The sequence below is a fragment of the Nycticebus coucang genome, chromosome 13 (assembly GCF_027406575.1).
Source record: "Nycticebus coucang isolate mNycCou1 chromosome 13, mNycCou1.pri, whole genome shotgun sequence".
Classification (NCBI taxonomy): Eukaryota; Metazoa; Chordata; class Mammalia; order Primates; family Lorisidae; genus Nycticebus; species Nycticebus coucang.
Genome location: NC_069792.1, coordinates 35,389,348 through 35,411,299, shown reverse-complemented (window position 1 = coordinate 35,411,299; position 21,952 = coordinate 35,389,348).

Sequence of the window (21,952 nt, the reverse complement as noted above, 5' to 3'; positions counted from 1 at the left end):
ATCTACTCTATTGGCTGTAATTAGAAAAAGAAAGATAATAATAAGTGTTGGTGAGGATGCAGAGGAATCAGAAATCTCGCATATTGCTAATGAGTATGTAAAACACTATAGCCATTTTATTTATTTATTTTTTATTGTTTGGGATTCATTGAATACACAAAGAATTAGGTTACACTGATTGCATTTGTTAGGTAAAGTCCCTTTCATAATTGTGTCCTGCCCCCACTACTATAGCCATTTTAGAAACCAGTCTGGCTGTCCCTCAAATTGCTAAACTATTTGAGTTAGAGTAACCACACACTTAAAAAGTAATTAAAGTAAACTTGTAACCAAGTATACTATACGATTAGCCAAGAAAAATAAAAGCATACATCTAAAAAAAGCTTGCCCGGGAACATTCATAGCAGTATTATTCATAATAGTCAAAATGTCATAACAATGTAAATGTCCATCAATTAATGAATAGTGAAATTTGGTTTATCTATATAGCAGAATATTATATGTCAATAAAAAGAAATGAAATGCTGATATATACTATAACATACATGAAGGTCAAAATCATCTGTGGAAGACATCAGTTACAATAGATGAAATACTGTATGATTATATTTATATGAAATGCCCGTGATAGGCAAATTTTAGAGACAGAGATATATTCCTGGTTGCCAAGGTTAAAGGTATGTGGGATGAGGGAGACTATTAATGGCATAGAGTTGCTTTATATATTAATAAAAATGGCCTGAAGTTAGATTATGATAATTATTGCTCAACTGTGAATATACTAAAAGTCACCAATCTGTACACTTTACATGGGTGAATTGTATGTCTGTAAATTACTTCTTAGTACATTTATTTCAAAAGGTAAATACTACAGATTTATGTATACTGCTTTCTAATTATCGTTCCTTTTATTACTTTTATCTTACTATGTTTGCTAGGATCACTAACCTGATATTAAATAATGTCATGATGGGCATACTTGTCCATTCCTCACTGTATAATGGTGAGGAATGGACAAGTTTTATTGTCCATGAAACTCTTGGACAAGAGTTTCTTTGTCCATGAAACTCTTGGACAAGAGTTTCTGGCCCTTCATCATTAAGTATTATATCTGCCACAGACTTTGGAAGTACTAACTCAGATACATGATTTACCTCTTCCCCAAAGAATTTTCATACCACTCAGCTTTGAATCATGACTTCCTCTTTGATTTCCTTTAGTGTTTATTGTCTACCTCACCAATATAAAGATAATCTTTCTAGCATTGCTCAATGCTAAACAACCTTCTATGAGTAAAATGCATGCCCATAAACCTTCCCAGACCACACCAGCACAGACATTCCCAAACTAGTCCTTTAGAATTGAGCTTTTGCATAAATATTAATAGTTATAAAACAGCCTTTGCATGATAGTCAAATTATATTTTATGTATCTTTTGTGACTGGATCTTATTCCTCTGATTTAAGTTCTTGGTGCACATGGAGTATGTTTATTTGTAAGGACTTTTACACATAAATCCTCAATAAATATTGGTCAAATTTATATAATAAAGCCCATTAAAGATTGTACTATATCATCACCTCTGTATTTTAAGTTATATCTGGCATATCTTCTTTTGGGTCTCTAGAGAGCACAAATCTTTTTTAAAGCTGAGGGAATATGAATTGAGAGTCTTGGATTTGTCAGCATGCTCTTGGGATGGGAGAGTTCACTGTACCTACCCCTTAGTACAACTGCAAAGTTAGCAGCAAAATGGTCTAGGTCAGCTGTTTTCAACCTGTGGGTTGCAACCCACAAGAACTGTATTAAAGGGCCACGGCATTAGGAAGGTTGAGAACCAGTGGTCTAAGTGGTGAGGACCTACAGAATTCCAGGACTTCTGGGATGTGGGATGCCCTTATATTCTTTGTTATCCTTCTATTTTTTATTAATTTGACCACCCGTTTTAATGGTAAACTGCTTCAGTGCCAATTTTGTGCAATCACAAAATCAAAGCAATTTTTAGAAGATATCTTTGAGGTAATTCAGGTTTATCCTTCTTATTTTGAAGGTGAACAAAGAAAAGAATAAAATACCCAACAAATCCTTGTAGTAGACTGGTATTGGTCTAGTAGTTAAACATTTACAATTGTGTTCTATTGATTGGGAAACTCAACTACAAGTTACCTACTTTGCTTTCTCTTTTCTCACACAAGACCTTTCACTTAATGACTGGTTTGTGAGACATGAATTGTTGCTATTCCTTGGGCTACAGAGATGAAAATATCCACGTTTTATCCATAAGAATTACAGAACTAGACTTTTTTTTTCAACTCTGCTGGTATCATCAATAAAAATGTGAATAACATCTTTAGATCAAATAGTACATAAAAGAAACTTTAGAAATAAAAATTAATAGCGTATCCATTTACTGCCTTATGGTCTGCTGCTTATTGAATTAGTCCAGTTGCTGAGGATAAAATTATAAAGCTTTCTGAAGAAAAATAACATAAAAATGTGTTTGTTTATGATCTTTCAATACCAAGAGAGAAATCAAATCTGTGATTTGAAAAACATTTTTCAAAAACATAACAGAATACAGAGTAAAAAACAATTTACCTTTACTCAGTAGGATATGTTAAGACTACAGGAATAAAGCAAAATAACTCTCCACTATGTACAGTTTTTCAAGGTGAAATAAAATCCTTGTCATATCCCAGCAGTGAAAGGAAATGAGGAAGGATAATTAATAACTCTGTTGGCAGGACAAAATAAACCTTGAAATCTAAACAATCGTCCATCACACAGAAAGTGCATGAATCTATTATCTCCCTGCATTTTAATTCTGGATTCATATTTCTACAGTCTTGTGGAACTCTGTGTAAATGTGTGTGAATATTTTTTGGTATTAAAAGTGGAATTGTGGAAATTGTTAGTAAAATAAATACCTAACATCTCCTATTGCTTGTAAGTACATATAAATCTTTTAGCTCCCTGAGTAGTCATTTAGCAATTCCTAAAGCAACATTGCTTACACACTGTGTAGCACACAATCATATGTGTGAGTCAAGTTTCTACCTACATAAACTAAATATAATTGTTAATTGGAACGCCTATTTTTAGATTATTATGCCTATCATTAACCAACGACCACCAAGCACAAGCAAAAATATCCTCCCCTACAATCTTTCACCTGAGTAATGAACTCTCAGATATTTTTCTTTTTTACCTTTCACTTACAGTTTTGTGGATGAAAAATTGTGCTCTCTCTAAAACAGGATACTTCTATTACATTTTGGATTGCTCATATTTGAACATTCATTTTTTCTAGCAGGCTTATGCAAAGAATTTATGACTAAGACCCCAAAGGCAATAACAGTAATAACAAAAATGAGCAAATGAGACTTAATTAAATTAAAAAGCTTCTACACAGCCAAGAAATAATCAACAGAGTAAACAGACACCCTCCAGAATAGGAGAAAATACTCACAAACTATACCGCTGACAAAGAACTAATATCCATAATCTACAAAAAAATAAAAATAAAAACAAATCAGCAAAGAAAGGAAAAACACATCAAAAATGGGCAAGACAAGAACAGAATGTTTTTAAGAGAAGACAGATAAATGGCCAACCAACGTTTGAAAAAATATTCAACATCACTAATCACAAGGGAACAGCAAATTAAAACCACGATGAAATAACACCTTACTCCTGTCAAAATAGCCATTATTTAGTAGTAAAAAAAACTAACAGATGCTGGCATGGAGGCAGAGAAAAAGGGACACTTATACAGTGTTGGTGGGACTGCAAACTACCATGTTTCCTCAAAAATAAGACATCCTCCGAAAATAAGACCTACTTACAGGAAAGATAAGACATCCCCTGAAAATAAGATCTAGCACATCTTTGGAAGCACACCTTAAAATAAGACACTGTCTTATTTTTGGGGAAACAGGATAGTATATCCTCTATGGAAAACAGTACAGAGATTCATCAGAGGGCTTAAAGTAGACCTACCAATTTGATCCAGCAATTTCACTACAGGCTATCTACCCAATGGGAATACATATTTTGATTAACAACTAGTGTTGCTCCCACAATTATAACTTATATCGTTGGTATTTTTAATTTGATGAAAAATTAGTGTTTATATTCTAAAGTCTGAATAATTTTGGCCTGAAAAAATTTGGAACACTTTTTGTTGTAATGTGTTTTAGTGATGCATTACATGCATTTTTAAATAAGAGAACTTGACTCAAAGGAGTTATGACTTAATATGAAGTCATATGCCTATCTCTTTTTTAACTATCAGTTTATTTCATGAAAAGATTTCAGCTTCCTCAATGAAATACAGAAAATACTAACAAAGTAATTTCTACTTTGTAACAAACCTATGTATTGATTTTTGCTCCCATTTATTCCTCATGCTAGCTTAACTCAAAATTTGCTGTAGAAGTAATATATTATAAAAATAATTGAAAAAAAATGTGAGAATGTGACCAATATTTCAGACACATAATAGATGCTCAATTACTTTTTTTATTTTTACATATACATGCGCTTATTAGATTTCCTTTTTTTGCCTTCACAAAATTAAAAAGGCTTAAATTTTAATAACAGTATTTTTAAAAAGACTAGAAACAAAAACATTGTAAAGAATGAATGAACATAAATACATTCAGAAAAGGAATCAGACAATTGCTACATCAAAATATTAAGCAATAATAATAATAATGCAAAGAAAGTAACATTCACATAGTCAAATAAGAGTATATTTATTATAGAATGCTTTCACTCTGAGATTCAGTATGCAATCATCAGTTAACTTCTTGTTATTTTTTTTAAGTCTCAAAAAATAGACAACTAATATTTATAAATAAAAGTAACAGATAATTTTGAAAAACAGATCATGCCAAATCTTATAGACAATAGAAAAAGAAGAAATGCTTCAAAATCATTCTACTTGATCTGAGTACACCTGATATTAAAATTGAAGAAAATATATTATTATAAAAGGGAAATTATACACATATGTCACTTATAAATGAAGATGCAATATCCTAAACAACATATTAACAAGTTGAATTAAAAATTAATGTTTAAATCATTCACTTCAGTTAAAATTAAATCTAATTTATGTGAAAATTAGTCACTATTTGATTCACAGGGATCAATCCCTCAGTCATTTCTGATTGAAGATTTTACTTTTTTATTTCAAGTTAGTCTAGGCAAAGGTTTATCTATTTTATTTATTTTTTCAAAAACCAACTCGTTTCATTAATTTTCTGAATGATTCTTTTGTTTTTGATTTCATTAATCTCTGATTTAATTTTGGATATTTCTTTTCTTCTGCTGGGTTTAGGCTTAGATTGTTCTTTTTCCAATTCCATCAGATGACTTGTGAGTTTGTTGATGAATGTAGGCTTCTAAAGAGATAAATTTTCCTCTCAGGACTGCTTTTGCTGTATCTCATACGTTTTGATAACTCGTGTCTTCATTGTTATATTCAAGGAAGTTAATGATTTCCTTTTTTATTTCTTCCCGCACCAAACTGTCATTCAACATAAGGTTGTTTAACTTCCAAGCCTTTGTGTAAGGTTGAGCATTTTTGTTGGAGTTGAGTTCCACTTTTAGTGTCTTGTGGTCTGAGAAGATGCAAGGTAGAATTTCAATTCTTTTGATTCTGTTGAGGTTTTTTCTGTGTCCTGGGATATGATCAATTTTGGAGAAAGTTCCATGGGACAATGAGAAGAATGTATATTCTTTATATTCTTTATCTTTGGGATGGAGCATTCTGTATACATCTATTGAGCACAGTTGTTCTAGAGTCTCATTTAAATCTCTAACATCTTTGTTTAATTTCTGGCAGAGGTCCTCAAAACTTTTAAACAGGGAACCAGTTCACTGTCCCTCAGACCGCTGGAGGGCCAGACTATACTTAAAAAAAAAAAAAAAACTATGAACAAATTTCTATGCACACTGCACATATCTTATTTTGAAGTAAAAAAACAAAACAAGAACAAATACAATCACACCACTGCAGGTGGCCCATGGGCAGTAGTTTGAGGACCCCTGGTAGAGGATCTGTCCAATAACAGGTGTTGAAGTCCCCTGTTATTATGGTGTTATAGGATATCATATTGCTCAAACTAAGCAAGGTCTGTTTCAAGAATCTGGGTGCATTTAAATTGAGGGCATAAATATTTAGAATTGAAATGTCTTCTTGTTGTATTTTTCCCTTGACCAATATGAAGTGACCATCATTGTCTTTTTTGACTTTAGTTGCTTTAAATCCACATGTATCTGAAAACAAGATTGCAACCCATCTTTCCTTCTGACAAAGGATGTATAACCAGAATATAGAAAGAACTCTCAAAACTCAACAATAAGAAATCAAACCACCCAAATTTTAATAAGTGAGCGAAATATTTGAACAGAAATATCTTCACTAAAAAAAAGATATGGGCATGTCAACTAAGTGAAAAAGCTGTTCAGTATTATTAGTCATTAGGGAAATGTAAATTACACCCACAATAAGCCACCACTAGGGATCTATTAGAATAGCTGAAGTCAGAAAAGCTGACAATACTAATTACTGTGAGGGAGAAGAATGCAAATGGTATAGCTACTTTGGAAAGCAGCTTGGGATTTTTCTATACAGTTAAACATATCCTCGCCAGTTTATCCAATAATACAATCAATATTCATCACTCACAGATTGCATAGTTATGATTTTACAATTAGTAAAGTTTATTTGTAACCCCCAAATCAATACTCACACCTTCTCAGTCACTCAATGTGCAGAAAAGCAAAAACTTTAGTCACATGATTTGCAAATTCCCAGCTGAAATTGAATCAAGGCGATGCTCAGGCTTCTGGTTTTAGTTCTCATACTGTAAATAAGTGTCCTTTTATAGTCTATTCAGTTTTTTGTATCTCTGTGCTTTGTGCTTTTTTTGTTTTTTGTTTTTTTTTTCTGTTTGAAATGGCCCCCAAGTTTATAGTGCTTCAGTGCAGTCTAGTGTTTGCAAGCACAAGAAGGCTGTGCCATGTCTTGCAGAGGAATTATGTGTGTTGGATAAGCTTTGTTCAAGCATGACTTATAGTGCTGTAGACTGCAAATTTAAAGTTACTCAACAGAATATAATAAATAAGGTATTACTAAACAAAAACACACATAAAACAAGGATATGTATTCATCAGTTGACAAAAATGTTGCTACCAGAGACTCACAGAACTTGACTCCTTTTGTCCCCTAGGAACGATGCCTCATTAATCACTAGTTCAGTCTTCAAGGAGGCTTCACAGAATGTAACTACCACAAATAATGATAACTGATAGTAACATTTCTAGGTGCTTACCCAAGATAAATAAAAATATATTTAAATAAAGACATTTATATTTAGAGTAGGTTTTATTATAATTGTTCAAAATTGGAAACTATATTAGTTTTCCACTGGTGTCATAACAAATTACCACAAAAGTAGCCACTTAAAGCACCTTTTTTTTTTTTTTTTATTAAATCATAGCTGTGTACATCAATATGATCATGGGGCACCATACACTTGGTTCATAGAATATTTGACACATTTTCATCTCATTAGTTGACATAGCCCTCCTGGCATTTTCTTAGTTACTTTGCCAAGACATTTACATTCCACATTTGCCAAGCCTCACATGTACCCTTGTAAGATGCACCACAGGTGTAATCCTTTCAATCTCCCTCCCTCTACCCACTTCCCCCCTTCCTCCCCACGCTGTCCCCCTTCCCCCTGTTCTTAGGTTTTAACTTGATTATAGCTTTCATGTGAAGGTCCTAAGTTAGTTTCATAGTAGGGGTGAATACATTAGATATTTTTTCTTCCATTCTTGAGACACTTTACTGAGAAGAATTTGTTCCAGCTCCATCCATGTAAACATGAAAGAGGTAAAGTCTCCATCTTTCTTCAAGGCTGCATAGTATTCCATGGTGTACATATACCACAATTTGTTAATCCATTCATGGATAGATGGGCACTTGGGTTTTTTCCATGACTTAGCAATTATGACTATCACAAAATCTCAAGACCAGAGATGTTGGTGTGGATGTGGAGAAAAGGGAACACTTTTGCACTGCTGGTGGGAATGCAAACTAATACATTCCTTTTGGAAAGATATATGGAGAACACTTAGAGATCTAAAAATAGATCCGCCATTCAATCCTGTAATTTCTCTGCTGGGCATATACCCAGAAGACCAAAAACCACATCATAACAAAGATATTTGTACCAGAATCTTTATTGCAGCCCTATTCATAATTGCTAAGTCATGGAAAGCACCTTTTTTATGCCAGAACTTTGGCAAACTCTGCTTAGCTTCTACCAGAGTCTCACAAGGGTGAAAACCAAGGTAATGATAGGGCTATATTCTTTTCTGGAGGCTCCAGGAAAAAATATGGATTTTGAACATTCAAGTTATTGGGAAATTTAGTTCATTGCATAGGACAGATTTTCTTGCTCTCTTGTTTGCTGCCAGCTGAGAGCTTTCATCAGCTTCTAGAAGCCACCACATTTTCCTTCTTTTTCTATCTTCAAAGCCAACAGCCAGGTGACCCCACTTCACATTGCATCTTTCCCACAGACTCTTCTGCCTTCCTCATTTGCTTTTAAGCACCTGTGCTTGAGCTCACCAGAATAACCTCCTAAAGTCAGCAGATTATAAACCTCAGTGCCATCTGCAATCTGTACCTGTAATTCTATCTCCATCATAATTCCTATTTGCCACATAACATAACACGTTCACAAATGGCAGGATTTCTTTCTTTTTCAAGCCTGAACAATATTCTGTTGCATGTATATACCACACTTTCTTTACCTATACATCAATTAAAGTTGTGTTCCTCAACCCCGGGGCTTCAGACCAATACCGGTCTGTGGCCTGTTAATAACCTGGCCAAACAGCAAGAAGTGAGGGGCCAGAGAGCACAGCTTCATCTTTCACTGTCTTCCATCACCCCTAGAAGGACCTTATTGTTGCAGGAAAACAAGCTTAGGGTTCCCACTCTCCCATTATGGAGAGTTGTACATGTATAATGATTTCATTATATATTACAATGTAATAATAGTGGAAATAAAGTATAAAATAACTCTACTTGAATCATCCCAAAACCATAACCTCCCCGCCCTGGTTCATGAAAAAATTGTCTTCCATGAAACCGATCCCTGGTGCCAAAAAAGGTTGGGGAACCACTGCATTAAAAAGCATTTCAGTTGTCTCCATATCCGGGCTATTGTGAATAATGCTACAAGAAATATGGGAGCACAGATATTTCTTCAAGATGACGATTTCTTTCTTTCTTTTTTTTTTTTTTTTTAGATACTCAAAAGTAGAATTGCTATAAGGTGGTAGCTCTAGTTTTAATTTTTTTGAGGAACTTCCATACTCTTTTCCAAAGTGCTATCTCAATTTACATACCCACCAACAGTGTTCAGGGTTCTCTTTTCTCCATATTTTCAGCAATATTCATTTTTTTCTTAATACTAGCCATCTCTGCAGGTGTAAGGTGATAGCTCATTGTGATTTTGATTTGCCTTACCCTAACAGTGATGTTGAGCATTTTTTCATGTACCTGTTGACCCTTTTATGTCTTTTATGAAGAACTGTCTATTCATATACTTTGCCCATTTTAAAACCAATTTATTTGGTTTCTTGCTATTTAGTACAGAAGTTTCTCATAGATTTTGAATTAGTTTATCAGATATAGATATAAAAGGTGGACATAAGTTTGTTTGCAACTTAAATAGTAAACTATTTACTATTTATATACATCCTGTATGATTTGAAAATATTTTCTTGCATTCCAAAGGTTGCAATTTTTTGATAATTGTTTTATTTGCTGTGCAGAAGATTTTTATTTTGCATAATCCTTACTTATCTGTTTTTGCTTTTGTTGCCTATACTTTTGATGTCATACACACAAAATTATTGCCAAGGCCCATTTCATGAAGCTTTTTCTATAAGTTTTCATCTAGGAGTCTTACAGTTTCATTTTTAAGTTAAGTCTTCAAACCATTTGAGTTGATTTTTGTGTGTAGCATAAGATAAGGATTCAATTTTATTCTCTTGCATGTGGAAATGCAGTTTTACCAACGCCACTTACTAGAAAGACGATGCTATCCCCATCGTGGACTCTTGGCACTGTGGAAGATCATTTTATATGCATGAGTTTATTTCTGGGTCCTCCATTCTGTACAAATATCCTATATATCTATTTTTATGCCAGAATCATACTATTTTGATTACTGTTCCTTTGAAATATATTTTGAACTCAGGAAGTATTATGCTTCCAGCTTTGTTATCCTTACTCAAAAGTTCTTTGCCTAGGGTGGTGCCTGTGGCTCAAGGAGTAGGGCGCTGGCCTCATACCAGGGCCTCATATACCAGGGGTTATGGGTTCAAGCCTGGCCCTAGCCAAAACTGAAAAAAAAAGAAGAAGTTCTTTGCCTATTTGGAGATTTTTGTGGTTTCATACAAATTTTAGAATTATATATATAAATACCATTAATAGGGATTGCATTGCATCTGTTGATCACTTTAGGCAGTAAGGACATTTTTAACAATGTTACTTATGTTCAGTGATACAAGCCAGGCACAAAAGGACACATACTACATGATACCACCTAGTAATCTAAAATAGTAAAACTCATAGTAGTAGATAGTAAAATGTGGTTATCAGATTTAAGGGGGTGGACAGAATAATATTAGTCAAAGGGTACAAAGTTTAATTTATGAAAGATAAATAAGACCTCGATATTTACTGTAATGTATAGTGCTTAATGATAATGTAGTTAATGATACTCGATTGCATACATAAACATTTGCTAAGGATAAATCTTGGGTTAAGTGTTCTTATCACAAATAATAATATTAGAATAGTAATAAAGGGCAGAAGAAAACTTCTGGAGGTGATAAGTATGTTTATGATATACATTATAGTGCTGGTCTCGCAGGTATAAACTTATCTCCAAACTCATCAAGTTGTATACATAAAAAATGTTTAGCTATTTATATTTAAATCATACCTCAATAATGTGGTTTACACAAAAAAGACATATTCACCAGCATAACACCAGGGGTCAAAGGTTAGGGGACCTCAAATCCTACACGTCATACTACTCAAACATCTTCCAACTAGTGAATGAATTAATTAGAATGTTAGTCAGCGTTACTCCTGTCCGGTATTTATCATACCTAACAGCATGAATGACTCTCAAACGTGCATGTATTAGATAAGTAAAAATAAAATCAGGCTTAGAAAAGTGACACATTGGATACTTCTGTCTATGTAAAGCTGTAAGAACAAATCAATAGGTGCCTTAAGTTATCAAGAAAAGGGCAACATAAGGGAGCTATTTTTTGAGGTGAGGAAATTGTGCACCTTACCATGATTTCATCAAAACTCAAAGAATGATAAACCAAAAGATTAAATTTTACCATATGAAAAGTTTTTTAAAGTAATTTTTTCACAATATTATTTTTGTTGGTTAGTGATACTTGTACTTTGATTTCAAACTCCTAATTTGACTTAGTAGGCAATGTACCAGTATAAAGACTTGTCATATAACATAGGAGTGAAAGACAGTAAGTTTCATCAGTAAGAAGATTTTTTTTTTTTGGCTTGCAGACCACTGAGAATGATAATAAAAGGGAAAGGGCCATCTTTCCTCAGTCCTTTTTTCTAATCTCAACCCCTTCATTCTTTTCTCCACCCTTCACTCCCATCCTATGCTTCAAACCAGCTCCACCAAACTGTTCCTCCACCTTAATGTCAGGATAATACAAACAAACTGCATGAAATACTAATTCTAATAAATTTTGGTCTTCTCCACTTTTCTTTCTTTTGACCCATACATTTACCTAGGCTTGACCAGGAATGGCTCTGAGCAGCCAGACTCCAAGTACTCTTAAAACTCAGAGAGAACAAGTGGGAGCCTGTTCTGACATTTGGTGACATCCAGGGCCATCAAAAACCTTTCTGAAAAGTTTCTTCTAATTTATTCTAAAAGTAAATAAATCATTCAGATAATTTTTGAAGTAGTTTCTGAAAATTCCTACACTAGGTTGCTCTCCAGGTCTATAACTGATTGATAATGTAGCCACCATGAAGCAAAGGTTGTTAGATTTTAGTTGCAAATTAAAAGAAATGTCATAACATCATACAAGAGTTAACTCCTGAAATTCTCATGGAGTATGAAGGGCATCATAATTCTGACAGCCCAAACCTATGCATAGTGTTTGTGCTGTGTGCTAGAGACAGGATTTTTAGTCCTAGGTGACAGCTTAAGACTTTGTGCTATTCTTTATGAGGAGAAGAAACAAAGAAAGAAAGTGAAGATTCAGCTACAAGCGCCCGTGATTAAAATGTCTTTATTATTATTAAAAGAGTGTTTGTCCTCACAAAGAAAGAGAGGTGAAACTGAGTTCTGGGGTTATAATGTTTACATATTTATGGCTGCCAGAGGAAGTTTATCTGAAACCTCCTAAACTTTGACTATACTATTTCTCCATTCAAAGTTTAACTCACTCTAAAATTTCTTACATTTTCTATAGCATTTTCTGCATGTACACAGGTAACAGAGATGTTGGGTCTCTAATTAGTTGCTGTTTCAAACTTGCAAAAAGGACAACATATCAGGAACTTCAAAGATCTAGACTAGTTTCTAGATTCTACATCCCTCCTTATTCCTGTATAAGAGACCAAAGCTTCTACAAAATAATAGTCTTTAATGAACTCTAGTTTCATTACTTCGGCATTAGCATCATGACTATCTGTGTGTCTCTCTTATTCCTAAACTTCATTTTAGCTAGTCTGGCTTTATTTCTTATGTGCGTTTTTCTACCTTGGTTGCTGTTCCTAAATTCTTCTTTGGTTATGTTCCCCATACTCTAATTGCCTACTGAGCTGAGGGTATTTTTCCTAAAAACTAGTCCAGTGTTTATTAGTCAGAGACATATTTTTGATGTTTTTTCAAGGACTTGTGGATATTGCTCTTGCCAAATCTTAATTTCCACATCTCACTCATAGTGTTCCCAATCGACCATCTCTCTTCTTCATTTTCCCCTTTTTCTATTTCCTTTTCCAACCGCTTATTAGAAATTTATTATTACCTTTACATATCATCTATTATCCCAGGGTAAAATTAGGACAGTTCAGTATTTGCTTCAATTGGGGAACCATGGGATATGATGAACCCAGCAAGATCACGGACAGAAGGAGCTCTGCATGCTGAGTTTGGATGAGATGATAGGCAAAGTGAATAAATTTGATAGGGTACTGAGCTGAGGATTTAATCATGAGCCACTGACAAAGTAGCTGTTTCTGTGGCACAAGAAAATTTCATAACTGCATTTCCAAATTTTGTAGAAAACTACTCAGAGCAATGAGTGCTCACCTCTACTTTCTTGGATAAATTCACTTCCCATCTCTAAAGAAATCAATATAAAAATATGTGTTTTTCTATCCCTTTTTCTCCGAATCCTAACTTCCATAAGAACTGAGTGCTTACTTAAATGATTCCACTTCCTCAAATAAAGAAGAGGAAGAGGAGGAAGAGGAGGAGGAAGAAGGAGGAGGAGAAGAAGATTAGGAGCATTGTGCCTTTCTTTCCTTGTCTGTGGATCCAGTTTTAGTAGATAAACTCTGGGAGCTTAGAAGGAGAAAGTGCTCAATGTAAACTTGGGGTTGGGTACAAAATTTGCCACCATGATGAGATAAATGTCATGTTGTATCTAGAAGCATAACAAACATGACTCCCAGATAAAAGTAGGTACTAAAATAAATCAAAGAAAACTAAGAGGAAGGTTCATCACTGATATCTGATCCCAGTGATCATGTTTAAGAATCTATAAAGTACTAAGCCCTAGTCAATTTCACTAAGTTTTCAGATAGTTACCACAATGTAATAACAGTTATGATATAGTATTTATTATATTTGGGATATTTCACTCAAAATTCAGTCTTAACAATTAGAGTTTAGGAGAAAACATTAAATTTCCTGCCCTGTCTTCCTCTGTGCAACTAGATAATCCCTTAGCCATGATGCTACCCTGCCTTCTCTGCATAGTCCCAAATACCTACCAACACTTTCAGTTGAAACTCTTTACTATTACCTCCATCTGTTTAGAAATCAGTCTTGGGTGATTTCACTGACTCTCTGTCCCTCTGGACTTCATTATTTCTAGCAGCTTTACTATTTGTTCATTTAACAAGATAAACTAAAATTCTTGAATTTTCTTTCATTCCTCCCTTTATTTTGCTTATTCTTCCTATAAACATCCTGTAAACTTTTCAAAAATGTTTCTTAATCCACCCCATTATATTTATTCCCATCATCACTACCTTGGTCTAGAGGTTTTCTACTTTATTCTATGACTTGTGACATATCTCCAAACCAGTCTCCTTGGTTTCCATTTTATTTCAGTCCCCCATCAATTATCCCAGTTTACCTCAGTCAGATTGCCTTCCCTAAAAAGTGAGAGTCTTAGTCTCTACCCTCCTATGAATCTTTCAGTGCTTCACAGTAGAAAATGCTCAATATAGACTTGTAAAACAAAAGAATAAATATTAGTATTATTTAGGTTATTTTTATGTCTCTTTGCATATATGAGAGGCACTCAATTGGAATAAATTTTTCAAGTGATGTTATGTTTTAATTGATCTTAAAAGCTCTGAATGCTGAGAAATATGAATATATTCTTCCTAGAAAGGGTAATCAGAATTAGCTCGCAAAATTGATCTTAACAATATTCCAGCAAGGTCCTTTTAGCAACTTAAGTTCTAACGCTATCACTTCCAATTAGATTATGGTTTATTTGGTTTCATCTCAGTTTTTTCACAAAGTGAAGCTTCCTATGGATTCAAATGTCTCCTCCAAACTCCTGATCTTTTTCTACATGTATGCATACACATATATTCTATATGTACACACATACATATGCATACACATACATTTAATAGAAGAATTAATTTTTTAAAAAATAAAAGCAATACTTTATGCTTATTTCAATATTTTATTTATTAACATAAATATTTCTTAAAATTCAAGGAGATTAGTTTTATTTATTTTTGGAGTAAATTAGAACAACCAATATGGTCCCTTAGAATTCTAAATATCTTAAGTTAATCCATAGAGAAATGACTCTAAACCTTTCAGTCTATTAGGCAGATTAATAATTCCCAAAGGAAATTAGAAAGCCAATTACTTGAGTAATATAAATCCCTACTGCAAAAAGAAAAAAAAAAAACAGCCAAAAAAACCAGTCTCAAGCATAAAGTAGAGGAAACAATAATCTCATATATCATGGATAAACTGATTTTTTTAAAATCCTGTTTCTTCAGTTTTTATGGTTCAAGTTATGCCAGTCATGTCAGATAGTTAGATAATTTTATCTCTCTAACCAGTAATGACCCTTTTTGTGAAGGAGAATGAGTTTTGTACAAGGTCAAAAACAGTGTAAATGGTTCCATAAGGAAAAGTTCTTTGCAAAAAGTTCACTGGCTATTTTCTGCCACAAGAACAGAAAACTGGTTCCATTATCCACATAAACTAGTCTTACTGCTGTAAGTCCAAAGCACAGATGCCAAGAGTGATGTGAGTCATTAAACTTGAAGCAGATGCTAAAACTCAGACGGTCTGGGGCATTGCACATGGTTCCAGTATAGTGCAGTCCTTAAGACTTAGGCAACCAAAGATCAAACACAGAGACCACAAGTGTATCATTACAGAAGTTGGGAGCACCTTCCCTGGTGGTCAATAGTATTAACCTGAAATGCTATAAATTTTATACAGAAGTTGCCCACAGGAAGCATGATTCCCTTAGATAAAATTTAAAAGTGAATTGCCCATACCATGAATAAATTGTTATTGAATGCCAATTTACTGCCTTTGAATGACTGTTAATGGCCTATTTTGAGTGAAAAGAGACCTAAAATTTTTACCAATCTCCATCTTTACATCACTGCACTCTGATCTCTGCATAAACTGAAGAGAAAGAGAATGCCCAGGAGAAGCACAGCACTTGGTAAACTGTCTCCTAATGCGCACTGTCAGAAGGAACAGGATACAAAAGAGAGGATCATAGATTTGCCTTTGAAAGCTTCATCTTAAATATAAGTTAGAGAAATGCATATTTATTATTCTAACTTTCAAAAGGAAATATTTAAAATTTAGGAAATAATGACAGAAGTAGGGCTGTGAATATACTAAAATCCATCACGTAATTTAATGGTTTTTCAATATCCACTGTCCCTCTCTCTATAACTTCTTCTCTCTTTCTGCCTCCAAACATATTAATTATAACTTTATTTGAAAGAATAATTGCAGCTCGTCACCTGTAGCTCAAGTGGCTAGGGAGCCAGCCATATATGCTAGAGCTTGTGGGTTCAAATCCAGCCTAGGCCTGACAAACAACAATGACAACTACAACCAAAAAATAGCCAGGCACTGTGGTGGGTGCCTGTAGTCCCAGCTACTTGGGAGGCTGAAGCAAGAGAATCACTTAAGCCCAGGCGTTGGAGGTTGCTGTGAGCTATGATGCCACAGCACTCTACCCAGAGCAACAGCTTGAGACTCGGTCTCGGGGAAAAAAAAAAAAAAAAAGAATAATTGCAATTCATGCCACCAGAAGTACATTTTTTTTCTCTGTTTCTAACACTCAGATTCTACCTTTTATCTTGCCTTTGTCCCTCACCATTCAGATTTGGAACTTCATGCTCCAGTCATCCTGTCCAATAGTTATATAATTTTATTTCTCTAACCAGCAATGACCATTTTTGCAAAGGAGAATAAGTTGTGTAGGCCAGTTTCCAGGAAGGAACTATTCTCTCCTTCTGGCCTTTGCAAAAGTTGCTCTTCACTCAAAAAGTCTTCCATGTTTGCCTTCACTTCGTAACTTATACTTAATCTAATTACTTCTTCTTTCAGACTTACCATGATCATCCAATTAGGTGCAACTTCTGTATGCTCCTATTTTATCATTTTTTGTGTTACATGTTGTTATATTATTTAACTGAAGGTAATATATTCTCTTTGAATAGAGGGATTGTGTCTTTTATCATTCTGTATCTGGCCTAGGCATAGTCCCTAGCACTCAACAGTTACTGAAATAAATGTGAATAAATGAAATGTATTTGAAATAATGATTTCACTGTGCTTTTGATATAGTAATTCAGTCTCTAGGAATTTATCAGAAGTATTCAATTAGACAACTATATAAAAATATCAGTACATATAGGAGAATCAACTCGATGATGATTTCTTAACTTGTGTGTATGGTGGTGAGCACATAGGTGCCTAGTAGATGCTCCTCTATACATTTTTGTATGTCTGGAATATATACTAATATATTTTAAAAATAAAAATTTAGAGATGTATTAACAAGGCTACATGTAAAAATACTATTTGTAATAGTGAACAATTGGGAAAAAAACTAGTGTATATTTCAATAGGATGGGGAAAATACATTGTAGTCTATGAATATAAACTGAAGTCTATGCAAGCATTGAAAATGAATGCTGTCAATCTATCATTGAAAATATATCTTCCCATTCATGTAAAATTAACCATGATACGTAATTAATCAGGAAAAAAATCAAGTTGCTTTCAAGCAAGTTATGACTTCCTTTATGTTAAACTATGTATTAATACAAAAGATGCTTTAAAGAATATTTTCTAAAAGGTTCATTGTAATAAATTTTGTGTAGTGAGACTTGAGGATACATACATACTCCATTTCAAGTATCAAAATAATTTACAAAAGATTCAACACAATACCCATCAAAATACTAACATCATATTTCATACAGTTAAAAAAATAATTCTATGCTTCATTTGGAATCAGAGAAAAGCAATCTTAAGCGTAAGAAACAAATGTGGAGGCATTATATTATCTGGCTTCAAACTATACTACAAAGCTACAATACTGGCACAAAAATAGAATGTAGATCAATGGAACAGAACAGAAAATTCAGATATAAAACCATTCACAAATACGCAACTAATCTTTGACAAAGCAGACAATAATATACACTGGAGAAAAGAATCTCTATTCAATAAAAGGTGCTGGAAAAGTTGGATAGCCACAAGCAGAAAAATGAAACAGGATCTCTATCTCTAACCAATCAGAAAAATTAATTCACAATGGATAAAAGACTTAAATGTAAGGTAAGAAACTCAAAGAATTCTAGAGGAAAATGCTGGAAAAACTCTTCTAGGTATTGGTCTAGGCAAAGAATTTATGAAGAAGATCCCAATAACAATCACAACAAGAAAAATAAATAAATGAAACTTTATTAAATTAAAAAGCTTCTGTATAGCTAAGGAAATAATCAACAGAGCAAATAGATAACCTACAGAATGTGAGAAAATATTCCCAAGCTATACATCTACTAAAAGGCCAATAACTGGAATCTACCAAGAACTCAAACAAATCAATAAGAAAAAGAGAAACAGATCTCTTAAAAATTGGGCAAAGACATGAAAGGAAGATTTCCAAAAGAAGATAGACAATAGCCAATAAACATATGAAAAAAATGTTCAATGTCCCTAATCATCAGGGAAATGCAAATTAACACCACAATGAGATATCACAAAATCCTGTTAAAATGGCTTTTATTAAAAAGTCCAAAAACAATAGATGCAGAGAGAAAAGAATGCTGCTTATACACTGTTGCTGGGACTGCAAATTAGTACCACCTCTATGGAAAACAGTATGGTGATATCTCAATGAACTAAAAATAGACCTACAATTTGATCCAGGAATCCTGCAACTTCTCAAAGAAGTCACATTATCAAAAAGACACTCAAACTAGAATTTCATAATTGCCAAGATGTAGAATCAACCCAAGGCCATCATGAGTGGATTAGTTCATGAGTGGATTAATAAAATGTGGTATATACCATGGTATATATATATATATATAGTATATATATATATGTGGTATGTATATATATATACCATGAAATACTAATCAACCATGAAGAAGGATAAATTAATCCATTTGAAACAGTTTAGATGTTTCTAAACTAGAGACAGCACATGTACTCACTATCAAATTAGAATTAACTGATAAGCTGAAATGTGCATAGAGAGAAGTAAAACTCAATGGAAATCAATCAGGGAGGAGGGGAGAAAGAGGGTATGGGTGAAAACCCACCTGGTACAATGAACATTATCTGGGTGACGGGTACTCTTAAACCATGACTCTAGCATAATTAAAGTGGTATATGTAACCAAAAATATTTGTACCCCTGTAACATTTTAATATTTTTTAAAAATATATACAACTATTTTCTAACCACAGTGATTAAAAAGAAAAAAGAAAAATATCACTATTTTGCTATTGAAAAAGTATTTTCATTTGAAAACAATTTCTTCAAAATATTAATTCATTCTTTTGTATGTCTTTTCAAAACCAAAAGAAATCCAGAGGGTATTTTATTACTGTTTATTTACTTATTTTTTGACTTGTTTATTTGTAGATTTATTTTTATTTACTCTTTGCCTTAGAAGAGCTAATGACTTTTTTATAAGAAGTAAAGGAAAATATCACTAAATAACTTTATATTTTAAACTAAATAACTTTACATTTTAAAGAAAAAAATATAAAATTTATGATCTTTTTTCTTGATGATATAACCAGAAAACAAAGGTTTTCTATGTTAATAAAGATTTACTTCCTATCCATATCATGGAAGAAAAAGACAAAAGTAAAGAGAAAGGCAAAAATGAAGAGCTGATGATAAGAAAATAAAGCTGACATTTAAAATGAAACAAGTGCTCTCAAATTTATTCATCTCATTTCTTTTTGAAAATGTAACAAAAATTATGGGTCTTCACCAGAAAAGAAAAATGTTTATTCATACAGCATATGCATAGAATTTTAATGAATTCATAGATTCCATAAAACAACACATACTGTTAGAGAAAAATGTTATTCAATTAAACTTTATCAAGGGTCATAGTAAAGAATACAGGATCATTGAAAAGAGCACAGGACCACTGCAATGGGATTTGCATAGGAGGGGGAGATTGGGTTCCACTCCAAAGACAGCAAGAGCAAGTGGGAATTGATAGCCAAGAAGTAGGATGATGTCAGTTAAAGGAAAATTACGAAAAAGAAATAACAAAGTTTTTGCTGAAACCAGGCCAAAGTGAGCAAACATCACCTGAGAAATAGTGGAGAAATAAAAGGAATCAGATTCAAGGGTGATAAAATATTGAGATGGGAGGTTCTTGCTAAGAATTAGTAAGCTTCTTACTAAAACTGTATTTTACAAAAAAGTGCAGAGATGAGTCTAGGAAAAGATTTGGCAGCCTGACTAAAGTTTGCCCAAGTAAAGAATCTCTCAAAAAAGAAAGAAAGAAAGAAAAACCTAGACAGACTAAAGAACTGAGAACCACAGAATTAAACACAAAGTTAAGGAAAAATAAAACCCAAATGCAGATTGCCTATATGACAAATCTTTCTTTGTCCTTTAAATTTAGTTACTACAAGCAAATTTGAAATAAGGAAAATGTCTACAAGTTTAGGCAGAAGGAAGTAACATTTCTTCCACTTGTCTTAAAAAGTTTATTTAAACAAAAAAAGATGAATTCTAGAATCCAGATGCAAAAAAAGCAGATGTGAATACCTGCACCCATGCCTTAACAATTACAAAGCTATGAACATAGTTTCACAATAGATGAAGTTCTATAAACACAATATCATAAAGCAGAGCATTATGATCTCGAAGACCCAGTTTCCCCTAATTTGGTACTAAAAATGTTGGGAAGAGAATATGTATGTGAGGGTGAACAGGATGGGGGAAAAATGAAGAAACAAGAAAAAGACAGTTCACTTTCTTGATCTGTCTTTAGCTTTAATTAGAATGTTTTTTAAATCCGAAAGAAAAAAGATACAGAATGACATCTAAGAACTGTCTTCAAGCATTTACATCTAAATCACAATTCCACGGTTTACTCATATGAGGCCTGACAATTAAGTTCATGATTCATCCTAGAAAAAGTGTTACATACCTCATTACTGAATATAACTACAGTCATCTTCAAAATATTCCCCTATAACTAAAAGAAGTGAAAGTTTGTTTGTGATACAACAAATTCTTTCATATATGTAGTCTGTTATTTTTTTGTTAGTAATCTATTCTTTCTACTGTGCCCCATTATTTGCATAAGTAAATACCCTATGTTATGTAAAGATTTGTCTGATAGAAAGAAAGACCCGTTAGTATATGTTTAGTCTCTTAGATAAAAATTCTCAGTCTTACAGATAATTTCCCTCCAACTGCTTCTCTCCTTAACACAGAAGCAGTGGTGCTGCTCCCATGCTGTGGACTAAAGACAGAGGGGGAGCAATTCAGGGTTCTCCAATGTAAGTTCCCTGCCAACCTGCTGTTGGACTCTCCTGGTCTCCAGTACACAAGTCCAGTCTTGGTAAACTTTTGCTTCCATTCTTCTTGGGCCAAACCCAGATTTCTGTCAGGGTCCAGACACAGAAGATCTCATTGTATCTCCCACTGGCACTATAGGTAATTTTAAAGTTTGATTTTGATCTTACTACTTCCCAGCACAGACAGTGCACCTGTGACCGTTGCTAGAGAGTCACTCTGCTTGCCTGACAAGTTCTCCAAGATATATTTTCAGTGATATGGTAATGTTCTAAAATTGTGCGTGTGTTTTCAAGGTACAAATCTAGCTTCTTTCCAGGGTCTCTCTTAGAGGTGAGGAAGACACCCCTCTGCACCGCAGATCACTCATATTTATAAGACTCACTACCTCTCAAGGAGGAAGTCTGAAGAATAGAAGTCGGGACCCCTGCATTGGCCACTTCACACACCACTTGGTCTTTCTCCTTTCCACCATCTCTCAAGACTGAAAGGGAAGCCTCCCCCTTTTCCTCTTCCTCTTCTACCTCTCTAGATTCCCCGATTTA